General features: G+C 43.6%; 1 protein-coding gene and 1 long non-coding RNA gene across 6 annotated transcripts in view; one reads left to right on the forward strand and one right to left on the reverse strand.

The window, feature by feature from the left end:
• LOC128337667 (uncharacterized) overlaps positions 1 to 2,145 on the reverse strand; it is a 20,059-nt gene extending 17,914 nt beyond the window's left edge. For both annotated transcript variants that reach the window (XM_053278925.1, XM_053278922.1), the window contains exon 1: positions 2,030 to 2,145. The gene's annotated coding sequence lies outside the window, so the exon portion shown is untranslated. The remainder of the gene's footprint in view (positions 1 to 2,029) is intronic.
• Positions 1,768 to 21,588, forward strand: part of LOC128337669 (uncharacterized) — a 22,587-nt gene continuing 2,766 nt past the window's right edge. Inside the window, exons 1-4 of one of the 4 annotated variants that reach the window (XR_008312390.1) lie at positions 1,768 to 2,590; positions 4,687 to 4,772; positions 12,550 to 13,433; positions 18,668 to 18,785. This is a non-coding gene — a long non-coding RNA (uncharacterized LOC128337669). The remainder of the gene's footprint in view (positions 2,591 to 4,686; positions 4,773 to 12,549; positions 13,434 to 18,667; positions 18,786 to 21,588) is intronic. The other 3 variants (XR_008312391.1, XR_008312389.1, XR_008312392.1) reach the window with 3 other exon arrangements.

A 21,588-nucleotide genomic window follows, 5' to 3' on the forward strand; every position in this document is an offset into this window, starting at 1 on the left:
GCAACTGTCTCTCTTCGGCCCAACGTTGAGGCTTTACACATGATCGGTGTGTAGAGCCTGCAGGGCTTCTGTGGTGAGAGCAGGCCATGGAGCTGCACTGTGGCAACTCACGATCACCAAAACGGGTCATGATCATGATCACCCCAACATCACTCTCATCTTGGGAGTTACAGTCTGAATTGGGTGGCAATTGAGGTAGGATAAAGATAGGCAAGAATGTTTCAAGTAAAACTTTGCTGAAGAAGTGAATTTTAAAAACAGAAAGGGAAGTGGCATTGCCAAGTTCCAGACCAATGGAGCAATATGCAGAAATATGGAGAATGAGAAAGTGAAAATAAGAGAACATTGGAAGCTGCCTTATACTGAGTCAGACCATCTCGCTCAGTATTGTCTACGCATCCTGGCAGCAGCTTCTCCAAGGTTGCAAGCAAGAATTTCTTCCAGCCCTATCTTCCCCATATCCTATATCTTACAATGCTCACACATGTAGTCCCCCATTCAAATGCAACCTGAGCAGACTTTGCTTAGCAAAGGGGACAATTCACACTTGCTACCACAGGACCAGCTCTCCTGACAGAGGCTGAATACTTAAAGTAAGGACTTTGAGTAGGAAGTGCCAAGGAGCCAGTCCAGAATTACAGAGTGAGATGACATGATGAGAGTGACAAGAGAGAAAGACGAATTGAGCAGAGGTAGTTCAGAATGAACAAAAGAAAGGAGATAACAGTAAAGGTCAAGGAGGACAAGGCCACTGTTACTTAAATGTGTGACAACTTGAGCATGAACAAAAATTCTAGCAGGAGGTAACAAGGACAGACAGGAGGTAACATATAGGCAGGGGTGTATCTAGGGAAAATAGCGTCTAGGGCAAGCACTGAAATTGAACCCCTGTCCAAACATCTGACATCCATCTTTCAGATAACCTTACCATAATATCAGCTCAAAAAAACAACTCCAGACACTTTAAGGAGAAACAGGTTGTAAGTAACACACATGAATACACACATACAACCACACATGTGGCACATGCGTGCCAGTCGCCTTCCCGAGGAAACGCAGTACATCCATGTACTGGGCATGCCTCCATAGAGCTAAGCAGTAAAAGCTCTCATTAGCAAATGCTCTGCCACCTCAGCACACCTCACTACAGGTTGCTGCCTCCAAGAAATTCAGGACAGCTTTCGCTTTAAAGGGAGATGGTTGCAATGGGAAAGCAACAGGCAGACTGGTCAGTAAACTTTATATCTAGTTTATCAAATGCACTAGTCAATCAGAATCGCAGCATGACTATTCAATATGTCTTTTAAAAACAATTGTGTTCAAAGTAAAAAGGGAGTTGCATTGATTTTTTAAAAGACATTCTAAAATATAACTTTTTTTAGAAGGCAAGGAAACTTAAGCACATCTATGTGGTATAGTGGTTAGAGTGCTGGACTAGGACTGGGGAGACCCGAGTTCAAATCCCCATTCAGCCATGATACTACTTGGGTGACTCTGGGCCAGTAACTTCTCTCTCTCAGCCTAACCTACTTCACAGGGTTGTTGTGAGGAGAAACCTAAGTATGTAGTACTCTGGGCTCCTTGGAGGAAGAGCGGGATAAAAAATGTAAAATAATAAAAATAAATAAATAAAAACTTGAGTACAACTCAGCTAAATTAAAGGCAATAATTTGCAGCACATTAACCACTTATTTCAAAAGACAAGCCATTTATCAGTATGGTAAGACTGCACAACACAGGGATGGCAGTACATTGCAAATGCAACATTTCTGGGTATGAATTCTTACAGCAGTGTTTTTAAAAATTTTTTTTTTTAAAACCTCACAAGTTAAAGGCAGGCACTTTCCAGGTTTGAAATCCCACAAACCTTATAATCAGATAGCTGGACAAATATGCAGATTAAGCTAGAGCTCTGTATAGAGAATTAAACAGCATGCCAGTGAATATTTCCATTTTATTCCTTGCCTCTCCCCACCCTTCAGTTTTGCCAGCTTACAAGGTATTAAACCGGGATGTTTTGTCCACTTACTTTTATGCCATCTATATCTGTTTTTTAAATGATCAGGTCCATGGCATTCTTCTGACTCCCTAGATCAGGGGGAAAAACTAGACTAGGGCCTGACAGGGGGCATTTGAGCATGTGTGTTGGCCATTTTTTTTAAAAGGCCACTGCACATGCTCAAATGGTCCCTGCGAGGTGTCCTATGACTTGCGAGGCCTCACAGAGGCCTTTTGAGCATGTGCAGTGACCTCCAAAATGGCTGTTGCACTGATCTTTATAGGCCTGAACAGGCCTGAAATTAGACCGGGATGAGCTACAGCGGAGTTCTAAGAGGCCGGTGGGGGGGGGGACCTTTACAGACCCCTCCCCCACGGCCTTTAGGAAGCCCCCCCAAAGGGGCTACAGGTTTAAAAAAAATTGGGGGGGAAACACACACCAATAATTCATGAATTGGGTGTGGGGTAGCATGGCACTGGCACCCACACAAGTGGCACCTAGGGCATGTGCCCTGGCTGCCCCCACTAGTTTTACCTATGGATATAGGAGATACTAGTTATCACCGACAGTGACAAAAAGAACAGCTCCTGTGTAAGTGGATTTGTACTAAATTATTTCAATTTAGGCCTTACAATTTTATAATTCTGCAACCTCAAAGGTTCTCAAGAGTTTAAAATATTAGCTACTGAATAGGTTTGGGATCTGTCTGTGCAAAGAAGGGGTGCATGGTGCCATAGTTAAAAGGCACACTGCAATATATTTTTTTACACTGTTTGAGCTTTTAATGGCATTTTACAAATGTCTCAGTGGTCAGTGTTTCAAATATACTGTAATATAAATAACAAAAGGAGAAAAATGACTACCACATCAGATTAGAAGCATATTGAGTATACCAGAGATAGGCAATGAACAATTTTACCATAGATATATAAATTTCTAAATATAACAGTACTGGAAAATAAAGATATATAGTAGAAAACAATATATGAATATATCAGATGAAAGATGATACGTTAATCAGTTACCAGAAATATAATTACCTAAGTTCTCCTGGTGAATTAGCTATGTCCTTGTTATTCACTACATAGTTCCAGTAGGGTTTCCATTTTAAATAAGATAAATTATCTCTGTTTTGGTGTGCACTTGTTTTTCACATTTTGTGTGCTTCACATTTTCCTAAATATCTGTTCTTTGCAACTAAGTAATCAAGATTTTTAAAGTGTGCTGCCCCAGCATAATTCGGGGTGCTTTTGAAGTATTCTTGTAACCAATCAAGAATTCTGAGTGTCTTTAAAAAGCTAAAAGCCTCAGGTGGAACTAGTCTGTAGTAACTGAATTTTAAAAATGTCTTTGTGCTTTACCTTTTCCAAGCCTCCAAGTGTGGTTATTGACCCAGCAGGAGGAGGGGGAATTTCTCTGGTACAAAATGTGCGTCTCAATAAGAGCTTGACCAAATGAACAATTAGCTCCATATGCAGGCAAAAACGCATGGGAGGAAAAGTTTTTTTCTTTGGTCTTGCCTGCTAGCAACAACGGGGAGCAGGTTTTTGTAACTGCCCAGTACCCAGCTTTAGAGGGACCTTGGACCAATGCACTAAATCCAATGGTCCAGTGCTAGGCAAGTCTTAGAGTGCTTGGTGGCTAGGAGTGTGCCCGGACCGGTCCGGCGGCTCGGCACGGAGGGGGGTTGTAGCTTTAAGGGCGGGGGGTAGTACTTACCCCCCCACCGCTCTTCCCCCTCCGGTGCTGTAGTTCTTGTAAAAGTTCCTGGGGCGGCAGCGTTCCTCCCTGCCGCCCCTGGCCCTGTCGTTAGCCCTCCAGTGCTCCAGTAGGCTACACGCATGCGCCTGTTCTGGCGCGCACACTTGTCGCCGCCGTGTGCGCGCTCCGTACGCATCACTCATCGACGTGTGACGTGTACGCAGCGCGCGTGCGCAGTTGCCGCCGTGCGCGCTGCGTACACGTCACACGTCGATGTGTGATGCGTACGGAGTGCGCGTGCGCACGCGGCAGCGAGTGTGCATGCACGCCAGAACGGGCGCATGCGTGTAGCCTACTGGAGCACTGGAGGGCTAACGATGGGGCCAGGGGCGGCAGGGAGGAATGCTGCCGCCCCAGAAACTTTTACAAGAACTACAGCGCCGGAGGGGGAAGAGCGGCGGGGGGGGTAAGTACTACCCCCCGCCCTTAAAGCTACAAACACCCCCCCGTGCCCATCCGGACCGGTTCGGAGGGATGCACATCCCTATTGGTGGCATCAGGAACCTACCAGAGCTTCTGGGTTTTCCCAGAACCTTTTTCTTAACTTTTGGGTCTTGAAAGTTGCAGAGTTTTCAACCAGCCAGTCTGTGTCTCAGAGCACAGGACAGGTATGACTCAGCACTAAAGTCTTCCACATGCTGTAGAACTGGTTTAGATCAGTCAGGGAAATTATCCATTAACCTGGCCTGAGTCAGGAAGGAAAAATTTTCCACTACCCACAATTCATTACAAGACTTTTCTCCCTTTGGGCACATATTGTGAGGTTTGCAATGGTGGCTAGAAGGCTCAAAAGTCTGTTCTGATTCTTGAAAAAATGTTTTTATATGCTGTAATGTTACCTGGATTCCCTGACTCCAATGCCCTTCTTTAAAGCTTTTTCCAATATAGAATTTTAAAAGCTATCTTGAACTTCTGCTTATACACAGGTTCACCAGGCATTGGCTTTGGAAGCTTATGGCAAGGACTAGGCATGTAGGTGGAACGCAGGTGGAACACAGACTTCACACTTCATGTAAGAACTATACTAAAGTTTTTGTTTACGAGTGTGATTGAAGGTTTCTGAGTATATATAAGCACAGCTCTGCTGGATCAGACCCAAGGCCCATCTCGTCCAGCATCTTGTTTCACACAGTGGCTCACCAGATGCTGCTAGAAGCCTACAGACAGGAGTTGTGGACATGCCCTCTCTCCTGCTATTACTCCCCCACAACTGATATTCAGAGGCATCTTGCTTCTGAGGCTGGAGGTGACCTTTAGCTCTCCAACTAGTCGCTAGACCAGGGTGTTGGCTGTCACCACATCTTGTGGCAGAGAATTCCACAAGTTGATTATGTGTTGTGTGAAAAAGTACTTCCGTTTCTTGGTCCTAAATTTCCTGGCAATCAATTTCATGGGATGACCCCTGGTTCCAGTGTTATGTGAGAGGGAGAAAAATTCCTCTCTATCCACTTTCTCCTCTCTCTATCCACTTTCTCCACACCATGCTTAATTTTATAGACCTCTATCATGTCTCCCCGCAGTTGCCTTTTTTCTAAACTAAAAAGCCCCATGTGTTGTAGCCTTGCCACATAAAGAAGGTGCTCTAGACCCCTGATCATCTTGGTTGCCTTTTTCTGCACCTTTTCTTGTTCTACAACGTCCTTTTTTAGATGTGGTGACCAGAATTGTACACAGTACTCCAAATGTGGCCACACCATAGATTTGTATAAGGGCATTATAATATTAGCAGTTTTATTTTCAATCCCCTTCCCTAGCATGGAATTGGCCTTTTCCACAGCTGCTGCACAGTGAGTTGACACTTTCAATGAGCTGTCCACCATGATCCCAAGATCCCTCTCCTGGTCAGTCACCAACAGCTCAGATCCCATCAGTGTACACGTGAAGTTGGGTTTTTTTGTTCCAATGTGCATCCCTGTACACTTGCCAACACTGAACCACATTTGTCATTTTGTTGCCCAGTCCCCTAGTTTGGAGAGATCCCTTTGGAGCTCCTCACAATCTGTTTTGGATTTCACTACCTTAAATACTTGGGTACAATGCGGTCAGTGACTGACTAATACCGATTAGATTTTGTGGACAACCCTTTAACATGACAGTTCAAATCTGTGCCCCAACAACTGATGCAGAAGAAGAGGAAGTTGATAAGTTTTATGCTCAAGTTCATTGACAGAACATGCAAGCAAGATGTGATGCTGGTGACTGGAGACTTGAATGCCAAATTGGAATAGGTAAGGAGGAAAACACAGTCAGCCTACAGGCCTAGGAAACAGAAAGGAAGCAGGGGAATGACTTAATAGTTTCTACCAAGCCAATGTTCTCTTCATTACTAACACATTCTTCTAACAGCCAAAGTGGCACCTATACACATGGACATCACCGGATGGAATACACAGAAATCAAATTGATTACATTATTGGTGCAAGGAGGTGGAAGAGTTCAGTTATAACAGCAAAGACATGGCTGGGGGCCAATTGTGGAACTGATCACAAACTGCTCATGTGCAAGTTCCAAGTCAAGCTAAAGCACGAAAACAAAGCTATCCAGCTTCCACAATATGATCTTGAGAATGTACCCACCATTTTCAAGGAGAACATCAGAAACCTCTTTGAAGTTCTAAACCTCATCGATAGGGAACCAGAGGAACTGTTGAATGAAATCCTTGTTAAGGATGAATGTGAAAAAAGACTGCCAAAGACCAAGAAACAGAAGAAAGCAAAATGGATGTCAGAACAGACGGTGGAAATTGCCCAGAAGAGGAGAGAAGCCAAAGTCAAGAAAAATAAAGACCTCAGGAAGGAACTTAATAGGGAATTTCAGAAAGCTGTTAGAAGAGACAAGGAGCAATACTACAATGACATTGGTAAAGACCTTGAGGATGGAAATAGACACGGAAAAAGCAAGTTTTCTGAAAGATCTCTGAACTCAGAGGGAGGTTCCAACCTTAAATTGGTATGTTAAGGGATGCCAAAATCTGTACAGCAGGGACGTCAACATCCAAGAGACTCTAGAAGATAATCCCTACTTGCAAGAACCTCTAGTACGGGAAGATGAAGTTAGATCAGCAATCCGGTCATTACCAAGCCGAAAGGCTACAGGAATCGATGGAATAGCTACAAAAATATGGCAGGCAACAGAAGAAGAATCAGTCACGGCTCTAGCCAAACTATGCCAGCAGATTTGGAGAACAACACAGTAGCCAACAGATTGGAAGAGGTCAGTCTACATACCCATACGAAAGAAAGGAGACTTAACAGATTGCACAAAACATCACACAATATCCTTAATTTCACATGCTAGCAAAATAATGCTCAGGATCATCCAACGCAGATTAGGGCCCTATGTGGAAAGGGAAATGCCGGATGTTCAAGCTGGATTCAGAAAAGGCCAAGGAACAAGAGACATCATTGCTGATGCACGCTGGATAATTGAGAAAGCCAAAGAATACCAGAAAGAAGTCAATATGTGCTTTATTGACTACAGAAAACCCTTCGATTGCATCAACCATGTCCAGATGTGGAATATCCTTAGGAAAATGGGCATCTCAGAACATCTAATTGTTCTCATGAGAAACCTATATACAGGACAGGAAGCTACAGTCCAGATGGAACATGGTGAAGCAGACTGGTTCCAGATCGGCAAAGGAGTAAGACAAGATTGTATACTTTCTCCTTCTTTATTCAATTTATATGCTGAAAATATTCTGAGAGAAGCTGGATTGGAAGAAGATGATTGGAAGAAGATAGATTGGCTCAAACTATCATGCTTTGGACACATTATGCGAAGATCCAGCTCCCTTGAGAAGTCCATAATGCTGGGGAAAGTTGAAGGAAAGGAAAGAAGAGGATGACCAGCAGCATTACGACAGCAATGAATGCACCACTGAGAGACCTTAAAGGCCAAGCTGAAGACAGATAATCCTGGAGAGAATCTATCTATGTGGTCGCTAAGAGTCGACACTGACTTGATGGCACTTAATCAATCAATCAATCAATCAATCAATCAATCAATCAATCATTCAATCAGTTTGGTGTGATCTGCAGATCTGGCCACTTCACTGCTTAGCCCAACATCTAGATAATTTATTAATAAATTAAAAAGCACTGGCCCAGTACAGATCCCTTGGGGTCCCCACTTCTTCCCTCCATTGTGGAAATTCTCCATTTATACCTACCTGTCTTTCAACCAGTTAACAATCCACACATGTACTTGCCCCCTTAACCCATGACTGCTATATTTTATCAAGAGTCTTTGATGAGGAACTTTGTTGAAAGTTTTTTGGAAGTCCAAGTATACTATGTCAAATGTATGTCCAAGTATACTATGTCAAATAATGTCAAACAGATCACCTTTATCCACACACTTGTTGACACTCTCAAAGAACTCCAAAAGGTTGGTGAGGCAAGATTTACCTTTGCAGAAGCCATACTGGTTCTCCCCCAGCAGGGCCTGTTCTTCTATGTGCTTTACAATTTTATCCTTGAGAATGCTTTCCATCAATTTGCCTGGAATAGATAGTAACCTAAACGGCCTGTAATTTCCCAGATTGCCCCTAGATCCCTTTTTGAACATTGGTGTCACATTTGCTATTTTCCAGTCCTCCAGTACAGAGCCTGATTGTAGGGATGGGTGAAATATTTTTGCAAGGAGGCCAGCAATTTCACATTTGAATTCTTTAAGGACTCTTCGATGGATGCTGTCTGGCCCTGGCAATTTGCAAGTTTTCATTTTTTCCAGACAGTTTAGAACATCATCTCTTGTCACTTCTATCTGACTCAGTTCTTTAGCCTCCATCCCCCCACAAACTGGTTCAGGAATAGGTATATGCTCAGTATCCTCTGCTGTGAAGAGAGATACAAAGGACTCATTTAGCTTCTCTGAAACCTCCATATCCTCCTTAATAATCTTTCACTCCATCATTGTCTAATGGTCCAACCACCTCCCTGGCAGGTGTCCTGCTTCTGATGTATTGAAAGAAGTTTTGGTTATTCCCCTTGATTAGCAGTATCCAGGGATATATCCAGGGATATGAACATTAGCTACTGTAAATGTTCTACAAACTCTCTTTTCCCCTCCCTTGCATTTCTTTTGCCAGAGTTTGTGTTCCTTTCTGTTCTCTTCATTTGGGCAGATCTTCCAATTTCAGAAGGAAGTCTTCTTCCCTTTTATGGCTACCTTGATGGTACCTGTTAGCCTTGCTGGCATCTTCCTGGACCTTTCTTCTTTTTTGGTATACCTTTCCCCCTTTGGTATACCTTTCCTCCTTTTTGGTATGCATTCTAACTGGGCTTCAACTATTGTGGTTTTGAGTAAACTCCATGCATTCTGGAGCAAAGTGACTATCCTGATTTCCCCTTTCAGTTTTCTTTTCACCATGCTCCTCATTTTGGAGAAGTTTCCTCTTCTGAAATTCAAAGCATCTGTGTTAGACATCTTTGGTGATTCTCTCCCCACATGTATGCTGAATTTGATCATACTATGGTCACTGTTCCCTAAAGGGTCCATGACACTGACATCACACACCAGGTCCTGGGTGCCACTCAGAATTAAGTCCAAAGTTGCCTTCTCTCTGGTTGGTTCCATGACCAACTGTTCCAGGGCACAGTCATGCAGCGTATCTAGAAATCTGACCTCTTTGTCATTACCTGACTGTTAATTTACCCATTCTGTGTGTGGGGGTAATTGAAGTCACCCATTATTACTGTCCTGCCTCTCCTTGACGCCTCCCTGATTTCCTTCTGCAACTCCCAGTCACTGTCGGCATTTTGATCTGGAGGGCGATAGCATGTCCCCAGTAGCACATTTCCTGTCAGGCCTCGTATTGTCACCCACAGGATCTCTGTGGAGGACTCCTAGGTTTTCTACCTTGTTAAATACTATCCCTTCTTTAACATACAGTGCTACTCCACCTCCAAGGTGCCCCTCCCTATCCTTTCTATAGAGTTTATATCCAGGGATAACAGTTTCCCACTGGTTCTCACTGTTTCACCATGTTTATGTTATGCCCACTATATCTATTTCTGTGTTAGCAACCAAGGACCCCAGTTCGTTCATCTTGGCTTGGAGGCTTCTGGCATTGGCATATAAGCACCTATACACTGAATCTCTTACTTGATGTATGCTGTCTTTCTTTTGACTCTTTGATCTCTTTGACCAGTTAGCATAGCCTCCTGTCTGCTCTTTATGTGGTTCTGCTCTGTCCCCTTCTGTTTTATCTGAATCTTTTATACCCTCGCACCTTAAGGGACGACATTTACCAAACTGGATACTGTCCAGCTCCTGTCAGCTATTCCCCAGGCATCATTTTAAAAGCTGATCTGTGACTTTTTTGATATTAAGTGCCAGCAGAATAGCTGACAGGAGCTGGACAGTATCCAGTTCCATCTTGGTTCAAGTGCAGCCCGTCCCTTTTGTGCAGGCTTTGCTTGCTCCAAAATGTATCCCAGTGCCTAACAAATCTAAACCCCTCCTCCCAGCATCAACGTCTCATCCACGCATTGAGACCCCTCAGCTCTGCCTGTCTCACTGAACCTGTGTGTATAACAGGTAGTATTTCTGAGAATGCTACCTTGGGGGTCCTGGACTTCAACATGCTATCTATCAGCTTAAATTTGGCTTCCAGGACCTCTTGACTACATTTCCCCACATCATTGGGGCTGACGTGCACCACGACAGCTATCTCCTCCCCAGCACTGCCTAACAGCCTAGTTATTTATATATTATTTTATTTATTTATTCACTTTCTATACCACCCTTTCCAAGATGGCTCAGGGCAGTTTACACAGAAATAACAAATGCATGATGCATTTGATGTCCACAACCTTTGCACCAGGCAGGCAAGTCAACATGCAGGTCACAAACCTATCTCTCTATACCTCTGATTGATTTGCCCACTACAAGGAGGCCCCCACTCCTTGTAATCCCAGAGGAGTATCCCCTGTGCAAGAGGATATGGGCTCATCATCTACAGAAGGGGTCCCTTCTGAAGGAGCATTCCCTCTTCCTCAGACTGATGTCCTCCTTCCCCAAGACCTTCATTCTCCCTGACAACCAAGGAGCTATCAGCCTTGGAGTGGGATGCCTCTACCACATCCCTGAAGGTCTCATCCATATGCCTCTCTGTTTCTCTGAGCTTCTCCAGACCCAACACCTTGGTCTCAAGGGAACAAACTTGTTCTCTGAGAGCCAGGAGCACACACCCATGATTTCTGCCCATAGAGCAAATAGTCATACATGTGAAACTCTATGCAATACGCTGGGAAGTGCCCCCTCCCCTGCTGGCTTTCTATCTTCATAACTGGTTTTGTTGACTATTTACAGTATTTAGAGATCATTTATTAGGAAGTTAGGTCTTAACTATTTAACTAGTTGAACTTCCTTTCTCAAGAATATGGAGAAGGGAGTAGTACTTAACTTCTCTTCCCACTGGGTTCCTTGTGATCAAGGGGACTCATTTCAGACTCCCCCACACACCTCCCTGCTAAACTCCATGCAAAACCCCAGCGCCCTGTTTGCTATCCCTGTTGGCTAAGCTCTGTTGGCTAAGCTCTCAGGCCTTCACCTCTTATATAGAGAGCAGGCTTCAAACTGAGACACATGAATGTGAGCCCTCCCACCAAGTGTGACTCACTACAGCCCTAGCTGACTCCTCCCTCTGACATCCTCCAGGCAGAAAGAAACAACAACTAAATGCCACAGAGCCCCCAATGCTCACCCTGGCAAATGCATTTGCTAGCCCTGGCAAGAAACAAACAGACACACACACTCGGACTTTTCCCTTAAAAAGAAACCAGCCCCTCAAAATCTCCTCTCCTCCTGTTAATTTGAAGGGAAAAGCCTTGATGTTTTGTTTAGAAAAGCTTGCTTACCTCCTGAATCCACTTCTGCTCTTCTCAGAGTAGGCTTCAAACTGACATAAATTGGCCATGTGGTACATTATTCTTCAGAAAACCCAGATATGTAAACATCTATAATGTAAATATGAATTTTTAGCTATGGGCTTTATATAATAGGACACAATAAATTTATCATGTGTTTGTGTAACTATTACATCTAAAAATGGTATGTTGCTTTTATCTGTATGACTTGTAAATTTTATATGTATATCCACTGTACTAACATCCATATCATAAACTGCTGGAAAATCGCCCGATTATCTTCAAATAGGATGAAAACATCGTCTATATCTCCCATAATGCCTAATCTTAGAAAAATATGGATTCACTGATGGATCTAATATGTTCCTAGATTCTAGCCTAGACATATATACATTTGCTATAGAAGTGCTACTCTACTGCCCATTGATACACACTGCTGTTGCAAGAATATTTTAAATCTAAAATCATTGTTTTCTAAGAATGTTTTAACAGGTCCAACAAAAAATGAGTGGGACTCGTTTGTTCTTAAATTTGTTTGTTTCTTTCTTCAGCCACTAATCTTGCACAATCATGTGGTACAGAAGTATACCTCCTCACACTAGGACTTCTCCCTTAAAGAGAAACCAGCCCCTCAAAATGGCTTTCCATTTGCTCACAAAAGATGTATCATTTTAAAATATTGCTGGACCTTTATTAATTCCAAACTCCTTGGTATTCTCTGTACTTTTATGTACTCTGTGGGATGGCTCAACGGCATAGGTTGTGATGATGTCATCCACCCCAATTCAAGATGGCAAACATTTGAACATTTAAGGCTGAAGAGGGCTAACTTGTGAGGATAGTAATTATAAATTAAGAGTACAGAGAAAGGAAAGTAGGCATATCTTACCAGAACATGTTTTGTTCTTTTTTCAGCTACTAGAACTTTCTGACGTGCATGATGTGGCTGGAAAACTACTATTTCAAAAACTCTGAAATGATAGACAGTGATGGTGACATTGGAGGTGGACCGTGTATGTTGAAGATGGATCCTCCAAAAAGAAAAAGAAGTCAATACAATTAGTAACATACTGCATGTTTAGTATTACTCATTGCATGCACTGACAGATATGAAACTATTAAAAGAATATCTACCTATTTTAACTGCATTAAAATGGTAACAATTGTTTTTTCCAAACATGAGAATACAATTGCTTGAGAAGCCCACCCAAATACTAATGGCCAGGGAAAACAGGCAGTCTCTTAGACAAAAACAATGTGAAAAGAATATTTATTAACCTGAAGGTCCTACTCCCTTCTGAATCTTCAAAACAGGAGCACTTTTCATTATGCTGCTGCATTCAGGCTTTGCATTTCTTTGTTGCACTGTTTACATTTTGTATGTATGCCTATCTTCCCCACAGGTACAGGAACTTCATTAAAATATTCTCAAATTGCTGCCATGAGAGGTGTTTCCCTTCTATAATGGAGTCAGAGTTCACTCAGAATAAGTTTCCTGAGGACTGCATGAATGTATGTAATGTAATTTTATTTACAGTCATTGACCAAACAGAGAGTAAAAACCAGTAAATGTTCTGCTCACTTTCTGTTTCACTTTTTATTTCTTTCCCCATCGCTTGCAGTTACATACAGACTTCTCCTCCTTGCTAAGATCTACTTTATGCCATCAAATTGTTTGTTGACTTTCTTTGTCTTTGCACTTTTAGATAGAGAGGTAAGGGCTTGACTTTGCACACCACCGTACCATCTACAGAATAGCAGTGATCAGGTCTCTCATCTCCATATACTGCTGTTAACAAGTATGTTCACAGAATATAATTAGAAGTTATGATTACTATTCATGATATCTTGACCCGAGTTCTTTTTAGCCTACTTTCCAGTAGGCTTATGAGATCACCTGGCACTGTGTGTATGTGTCCCCCACTACTTTGAAACGCCTAGACAAATATGAACCGAAGCAGGTACAGTTGTAGGGACACCTCAGCAGTGTAGTTTGTGATGATGTCATCCACCCAGATCCAAGATGGCAGACACAAACTTCTGAGGCGCAAGTGGGCTAACTTGTGAACCGCTTAACCAATTTGAACCAAATTTGCTACAGCTATAGGGACACAATGATGTAGTTTATTTTATTATTTATTATTTATTTATTTGATTTATATACCGCCCTTCCAAAATGGCTCAGGGCGGTTTACGATTAAAACAAGCCACTAAAACAATAAAAACTAAAACAAATTAAAAACAATATAGCAATTAACAATATAAAAACATTTTAAAATAGGATTAAACAGTTTACAGTAATTAAAAGCCCCAAAATCGGGTTAAAATTTTAAAAACCCTGGAAAGCCAGGCCAAACAAATACGTTTTAAGGGCTCTCCTGAAGACTAACAGAGAATTCAAATTACGGATTTCCGCAGGGAGCGCATTCCACAGCCCCGGAGCAGCCATAGAGACGGCCCGCCTCCGAGTCGCCACCAGACGAGCTGGTGGTAACTGGAGGCGGACCTCCTCAGATGACCTTAATGTGCGGTGGGGATCACGCAGAAGAAGGTGCTCTCTAAGGTAACTCGGGCCTAAGCTGTTCAGGGCTTTAAAGGTAATCACCAGCACTTTGTATTTTGCCCGGAAACATATCGGCAGCCAGTGCAATTGTTTCAAAATAGGTGTAATATGGTCTCTCCGGGTTACCCCAGAGACCAATCTGGCTGCCGCATTCTGAACTAATGGAAGTTTCCGAACTACGTACAAAGGCCAAGTAGAGCGTACAAACCACGTAGAATTTGTACGTACAAACCACGTAGAGTTTGTACGTACAAACCACGTAGCGCTCTACGTACAAACCACGTAGAGCGCATTGCAATAGTCAAGCCAGGAGGTTACCAGCTGGTGCACCACTGTTTTGAGGTCATCCTCCTCAAGGAATGGGCGCAACTGTCGAATCAGCCGAAGCTGATAGAAAGCACTCCTGGCCATGGCCTCCACCTGAGAAACCAGGGTGAGGCCTGGGTCCAGGAGTACTCCCAAGCTGCACACCTGCTCCTTCTGGGGGAGTGTGACCCCATCCAGCACAGGGAGATCTAACTCACTCCTCAGATTCTGAGCCCCCACAATGAGCACCTCCGTCTTGCTTGGATTCAGCTTCAATTTGTTCTCCCTCATCCAGCCCATTACTGCCTGTAGGCAGGCATTTAAAGAGTGAGTGCCATTTCCTGAAGATGAAAAGGAGAAATAGATTTGGGTGTCATCAGCATACTGATAACACCCAGCACCAAATCTCCTGATGACCTCACCCAGCAGTTTCATGTAGATATTAAAAAGCATTGGTGACAGAATGGAGCCCTGAGGGACTCCATATAATAGCTCTTGCTTTGAGGAGCAACTGTCACCAAGCTCTACCATCTGGGATCTACCCGAGAGATAGGAACGGAACCACTGCAAAGCAGTGCCCCCTATTCCCGGCCCCTCCAGGCGACCCAGAAGGATACCATGGTCGATGGTATCGAACACCGCCGAGAGATCCAAGAGGACCAACAGGGTCACACTCCCTCTGTTGATTCCCCGGTAAAGGTCATCCATCAGGCCGACCAAGGCTGTCTCAACTCCATAGCCAGCTCTAAAGCCAGTTTGAAATGGGTCTAGATAATCAGTTTCCTCCAAAACCACCTGGACCTGGTTAGCCACCACCCTCTCGATTACCTTGCCCAGCCAGGGGAGATTGGAGATTGGCCTACAACTATCCATCGCTGAGGGATCCAGGGTAGGCTTCTTAAGAAGAGGTCTAACTATTGCCTCCTTCAGACAATGGGGCACCCTACCCTCCCCCAGCGATGCATTTATGATATTAACTAGGCCATCTCCAACAATCTCTCCACTAGATCGAAGCAGGTAGGTCGGGCAAGGATCCAGAGAACAAGTGGTAGGCCTCACCGCTCCAAGCAGCTTGTCCACGTCATCAGGAGTCACAGATTGAAACTGATCCAACCTAACACTGCAAGAGGGATTGCTGGATACCTCCCTCACAGACCCTGCAGAAATAGTGGAGTCCAAGTCAGCTTGAATACAGGTGATGATGTATTTCATCATGTTTGTGATGATGTCATCCACCCTGATCCAAGATGGTGGGCATGTGAACATTTGAGGTGCAAGTGCACTAACTTGAGGACTGCCCTACCAATTTGAACCAAATTTGGTATAGTTGTAATGAGTGAAACACAGGGACATTTCAATGGTGTAGTTTGTAATGATGTCATCCACCTCAATCCAAAATGGCAGGCAATTTTGGTGCCTGGACCACACCCATCGTGAGCCCCCCTCCCCGGCGCAAGGCCCCCTGAAACCTACTTTTGGGAGTCCTCATGCCACACCAAACCTCTGTTTTGTTTTGTTTCAGCCGCCACACAGCCGAGGGTTGGCTGCTGGGGGGTGAGCCCTTCTCTCCCTTCCCGTAGTGGCCAGAGCGACGCTGGGCCTGTCTGTTTGGCCCAGCATCTCTTTCTAACTGTGAGGCATGCCTGTGCAGTTGAGAGAGATTGTCGCAAGCCCATGACATCACAGGCTTGTGAAGATCTCTCTCAACTGCGCAGGCACACCTTGCAGTTAGAAAGAGACACTGGGCTGAACGGAGAGGCTCAGCGTTACTCTGGCCACCACCACCGGGGGGGGGGAGGACCACTGGGCTCACCACCTGGCAGCCACCCCTCAACGTGGCAGCTGGAATTAAAAACAAAACAGAGGTTTAGTGGGGCAGGCACAGTGTGGCTGCCAGAAGCCCCCCCCCCGGCAGCCACATACTGGGGCCACAAGATCCAGGGGTTAGAGTGCCTCTGTCCTCTATTGTTTGTTTATTAATTAGTTGGTTTGAAGGGTCTGTGCTTCCACACTGGAATGGGATTTAGAGCAATTACATACATAGTAGGATTTAAACAGCTTCAGTAGACATGAGGAGGTCTTTCACATGATCAGAAACTGTGTTCTAGCCAGGTTTGGGAGCTGTGTGTGCTCCCAATTTTCGGTTGTGTGAAAGCAAGATAGGAGGAAACCCTGGATAGTTTCTCCTCCTACCCTGCTTCCACACAATCACTTCTACCCAGGTTTTCCGCTCACCTTGCTTCCACACAACTGAAAATTGGTAGCACACACAGTTCCCAAACCCGTGTAGAACATAGTTCTTGATTGTGTGAATGACCTCAGTGAATGGATCAGTCATCTTTTAAAGGCAGCTATTAAGATTGTCTGCCCGAGAAGGCTGCTGGATCCAGTAGGATTCCAAAAAGCCTTAGAAGCTTTCAATGCTGGTGCTGCCAGTGATTCTGTTGATGCCCTGGTGGGAAACTGGAACAGGGAACTCACCAGGGAAGTAGACACGACCATCCTTCTGACCTGCTTTAAAAGTGGCCCTTTGGTGTACAGAGGAGTTTCAGGGTCTGAAGCAGCAAGGTAGGTGACTGGAATGCAAGTGGAGGAGAACTTGGCTCAAAATTGAGAGGACACAGTAGATATTTGTAGTTTAGGCTCACTGTTGGTCTTCAAGAGAGCCCTAAAAACTAATTTGTTTGGCCTGACCTTCTAAGGTTTTAAAATTGTTTTAAGTATTTTAATTGGTTTTCAAGGGTTCTGAACTGTTTTAAACTTGTTTTTATATTGTTTTAAGCAGTGAATTTTAAATGGTGTTTGTTTTGTGTGTTTTTAAAACCTGTTGTGCACCGCCCAGAGCTTTTGGATGGGGCTGTCTAGAAATGTAATAAATAAATTAAATAAATTAGATAGAGAATTTTTATGAATCCATTTAATGAGGACTAAGTAGAGATGAGAATGATGAGAACATAGCCACTTTAGATATAGGTCACTGAAGCAAACAAGCCACTCGCATTTTAACAGTCCATTGGATACATTGGAGGCAGTTTGTAGGGGGTTAGACATTGTTGCAGTAGCTTAAGAAGGTTTATCCACTGTAAGAGACAACCTGCTGTTTTCTTTCTCTCTGTCTTGTGCTATGCAACCTTAGGGCACTTTATTGATTTATTTAACAAAATTGTCTCATTTATTTATTTATTTATTTGATTTCTATACCGCCCTTCCAAAAATGGCTCAGGGCCATTACACAGAGAAATAAATAAGATGGATCCCTATCCCCAAAGGGCTCACAATCTAAAAAGAAACATAGACACCAGCAACAGTCACTGGAGGTACTGTGCTGGGGGTGTATAGGGCCAGTTACTCTCCCTCTGCTAAATAAAAGAGAATCACCACATTAAAAGGTGCCTCTTTGCCCAGTTAGCAGAGGTTCTTTCCATTAAGAATGCTCAAGGCAATAAAAAACCCAATTAAAACAAAGTACTTCTTGATATCCCTGTTGGTAGTGGAAGGACAGAACGTAATAAGGGCAGAGATACATTGCATGTACGTAATGAATGAACTTATTACGAACAATGAACTTATTACGTTCATTGCATGAACGTAATAAGGGCAGAGATACATACATGTCAGAGATACATTGCATCCTATGATGATCATAGAATTTTAGTGTTGGGAGGGAACATGGACTGGAGGTCTTCTAGTGCAATCCCCTGCTCAATGCAGGAAATAGCTACAATACTCCTGACAAATGGCTGTCCAGCCTGTCTTTGAAAACACCCAGTGAAAGAGAGCCTACCACTGCACAGGGCAGACTTGAGTAGCTCTTACAGCCAGGAAATTCCTCCTACTGTCTAGCCTAAATCTGATTTCTTGTAACCCATTGGTTCTAGTCTTGCCCTCAGGATCAATAGAGAACAAGTTTGCTCCTTCTTCTCTGTGACAGTACGTCAGATATTTGAAAATGGCTTACATATCTTTCCTTAGTCTTCTCTAAGTTAAGCATACCCAGATCCTTCAACCATTCCTCATAGGACTGCTTTCCAAACCCCTCACCATTGTTGCTGCCCCACGCCAAATTTGTTTTCCAAATTTAGTGTCAAAACATAAAGTGCTGTGTTCCAAAGTGCTGTGTTCAAAATCATTTCATGTTTGGTTCTCCTCTCTACTAAAACACAGCAAGAAAATCTATAAGGATGTAATGAAAATGCAAAAAATGCAGAGAGAAAAACATTTCAGCTCTCAGCTGTGAAGGTCCCTTTGAAAACCAAAAAAGACAGAATAAAACTGAAATCTGGTATGTGAGGGAATATATGTATAGGAAACAAACATATAAAGAATGGAGGAACAGTTTTTGAACCTCTCTTCTGGCTCCCCCAAGTATCAATATGTTGAAATGTTATATAAAGGAGTTGCTCATGAAGAAAGAGGATGCTGACCACCCAAAAAACATCAAATTTGAAGTGACTTTTTCTTAATAGCGCAGAGCCATATTAAAATTCTCAGCCCTAACATGCCAGTAAGATTACAGTTTGTCGTATATCCATGACTGGTATCCAAAACCATATATACAAAGATATAAAAGTACAAAGTAGACAATAACAAGGGGTAAGATTATGGTAAAATAACTGGCTGGAAACTCTCTCATCATTTTAAGACCCAGCTAAGGTTTCCTTACCCACAATCTTATACCATGCCATCAAATCATGTTTCAAATTTTACCTATAAGAGAAATCGAGCTTTTAGTTTAATGATTTCCCTCTTACAAAATTTGTAGTAAGAGCAATTAAATAACAGGGAATATAAAAGCATTTCTTCAATTAGCAGCAACAAACTACAAAGCACATAGTGGACTCTTATACTTTCATTTATTCTTACACATTTTCGAGGGGGTCCAGTTCAATTCTTCTATTCTTCGTTGCTTCTTTATATACATGTAATATTATGTGTGAAAAAGTTCGTTGCTTCTCTATATACATGTAATACTAATTCACTTTATGTATGTAGTGTGTGTCAATAGATTTGTACACGGTTATTACTTAGCTTGTGGTCTTGTTTTCTGATCTACAGTACATTTTTTGTACTGTAGGCTAAAGGAATGGCAATGGGCAATGCATTTTCAAGGTGCAGCAAAAGGGTGCCCTCCTCTGGCCACTTTGTGCACTGCAGTGAGCCGGGGCTGGCTATAGGCATGCCAAAGAACAATGTGTTCTCCTGGTGCTACAAAAAGGTGCCCACTTGTGGCCACTCTGTGCACTGCAGGAAGCTGAGGCCTGGCAATGGTCAATGCCAGGAATGGCAATGGTCAATGCATCTTCCTGGTGTGGGAAAATGTTGCCCTCCTTTGGCCACTCTGTGCACTGCAGGAGGCTGAGGCTAGGCTACAGGAATGGTACTGGGCAATGCATCTTCCTGGTCTGGCAAAAGGGTACCCTCCTGTGGCTACTCTGTGCACTGCAGGAAGCTGAGGCTAGGCTAGGAAATGGAACCCTTTTGCTATGCCAGGAAAAGGCATTATCCATTGGCATTCATATAGCCCAGCCTCAGGTCACTGGAAGTCACAAAGCAGCCACAGGAAGGCAACCTTTTGTCACTCCAGCAAAATGCATTGTTCCTTGGAATTCCTATAGCCTAGCCTCGGCTTGCAGCAATGTACAAAGTGGGCACAGAAGGCCACCATTTTTGAAGCACCAGGAAAATGCATTACACATTGTCATTCGTACAGCAAATCCTCACCTGGCTACAGTGCAGAAAAGTGACCACAGGAGGGCACCCTTTTGCCACATCAGGAAAATGCATTGCCCATTGCCATTAATAAGTACAGCAATGTACAAAGTGGTGTTGGGGATGCCACCCCCCCCCCCCCCCCGTCATTAGACCCAGAGATACCAACCCTGAAGTATATGGAATTCAGGCCTGTGTCTGATTTCATTTTATTAAGACAGGAATTAATGCCTGGACTCAGGGTGAACTGACACCCAGGTCTCAACTGCTTTGTGAAGGAAGAGGCGATCCAGCATTGTATTGTGAAATGGGTACTCAAAGAAGCACAAGGGCTAGGCCTGAGCTAATCAATATGCTAAAATGTAACCCATTATCAGATAATGTCTGGAAGAAGTGAGAAGCTGAGCTCTCACTTCCTCCTGCAAGAAGTCTAGGTTAATCCTTGTCAATGATTGCTCTGCTATACTCAGTTGCTCTCTATAGAAATTCCACTCTAGGTAAAAAAAAACACCTGTAGATTAAATCCTTGTACTAACACCTTTTGGGATCAGGCTAGCAAATCTGGGACAAGAGAAGGTGTCCATTTGCAGCTCAGAGATGCAGATTTGCTTTGGGCAATGTCCCTCCCTCCCCTTCTAAGCTTACAGCTTACAGAAGATGGGATTCAGATCTCTCTGGACTGGCTGAATAATTAAAAGATGATATCCAGAAGGTAACAGCAAGTTGTCACCTTTTGGGACACAGGAAGGATGAAGATATTTGAATAGACTCTATGAGAGATCAAAGGAAGATACAACTATAAAGAATGAGGCTTACTGGACAGAGAGCTAGCTGTCTTTTGCCTACAAGCAATCTTGTGCCTACAAGCAAGACTTGCTCATGAGTAACCCAAGGGTTTGCTGCCCAAGCTGCGGGGCTAGAGGCAGGGCAGGGAGGAGGGACTGTCTTTTTGTGACTTCTGCTGCACAGCAAGAAGTCAAGAGTCCCCAGCCATGATACTCCCTAGCAATCTTGCCTAACAAGCATACTTGCTCAAGAGCCATCCCAGAGTTTGCTGCTAAGCAAACAACAAGAAGGAATTCTGTCCATGGACAGGAACTCTGTGACTTCTGCTGTGCAGTAAGAAGTCAAGACTTCCCCAGCCATGGTGCTCTGACTCTCAGCCTTGCTCTGAGCAAACTGCATGCTTGATCATCGCTCGAAAAAGCTCCTGTCTCCAGCCAAAGCCTCGCTCTTTTCCATGGTCCTAAATTTCCTGGCCTTCAGTTTCACAGGATGACCCCAGGTTCTAGTGTTGCAAGAGAGGAAGAAGAACTTCTTCCTATCCATCTTCTCCACACCATTCATCATTTTACAGACCTCTCTCATGTCTCCCC

The sequence above is a fragment of the Hemicordylus capensis genome, chromosome 14 (assembly GCF_027244095.1).
Source record: "Hemicordylus capensis ecotype Gifberg chromosome 14, rHemCap1.1.pri, whole genome shotgun sequence".
Taxonomy (NCBI): domain Eukaryota; kingdom Metazoa; phylum Chordata; class Lepidosauria; order Squamata; family Cordylidae; genus Hemicordylus; species Hemicordylus capensis.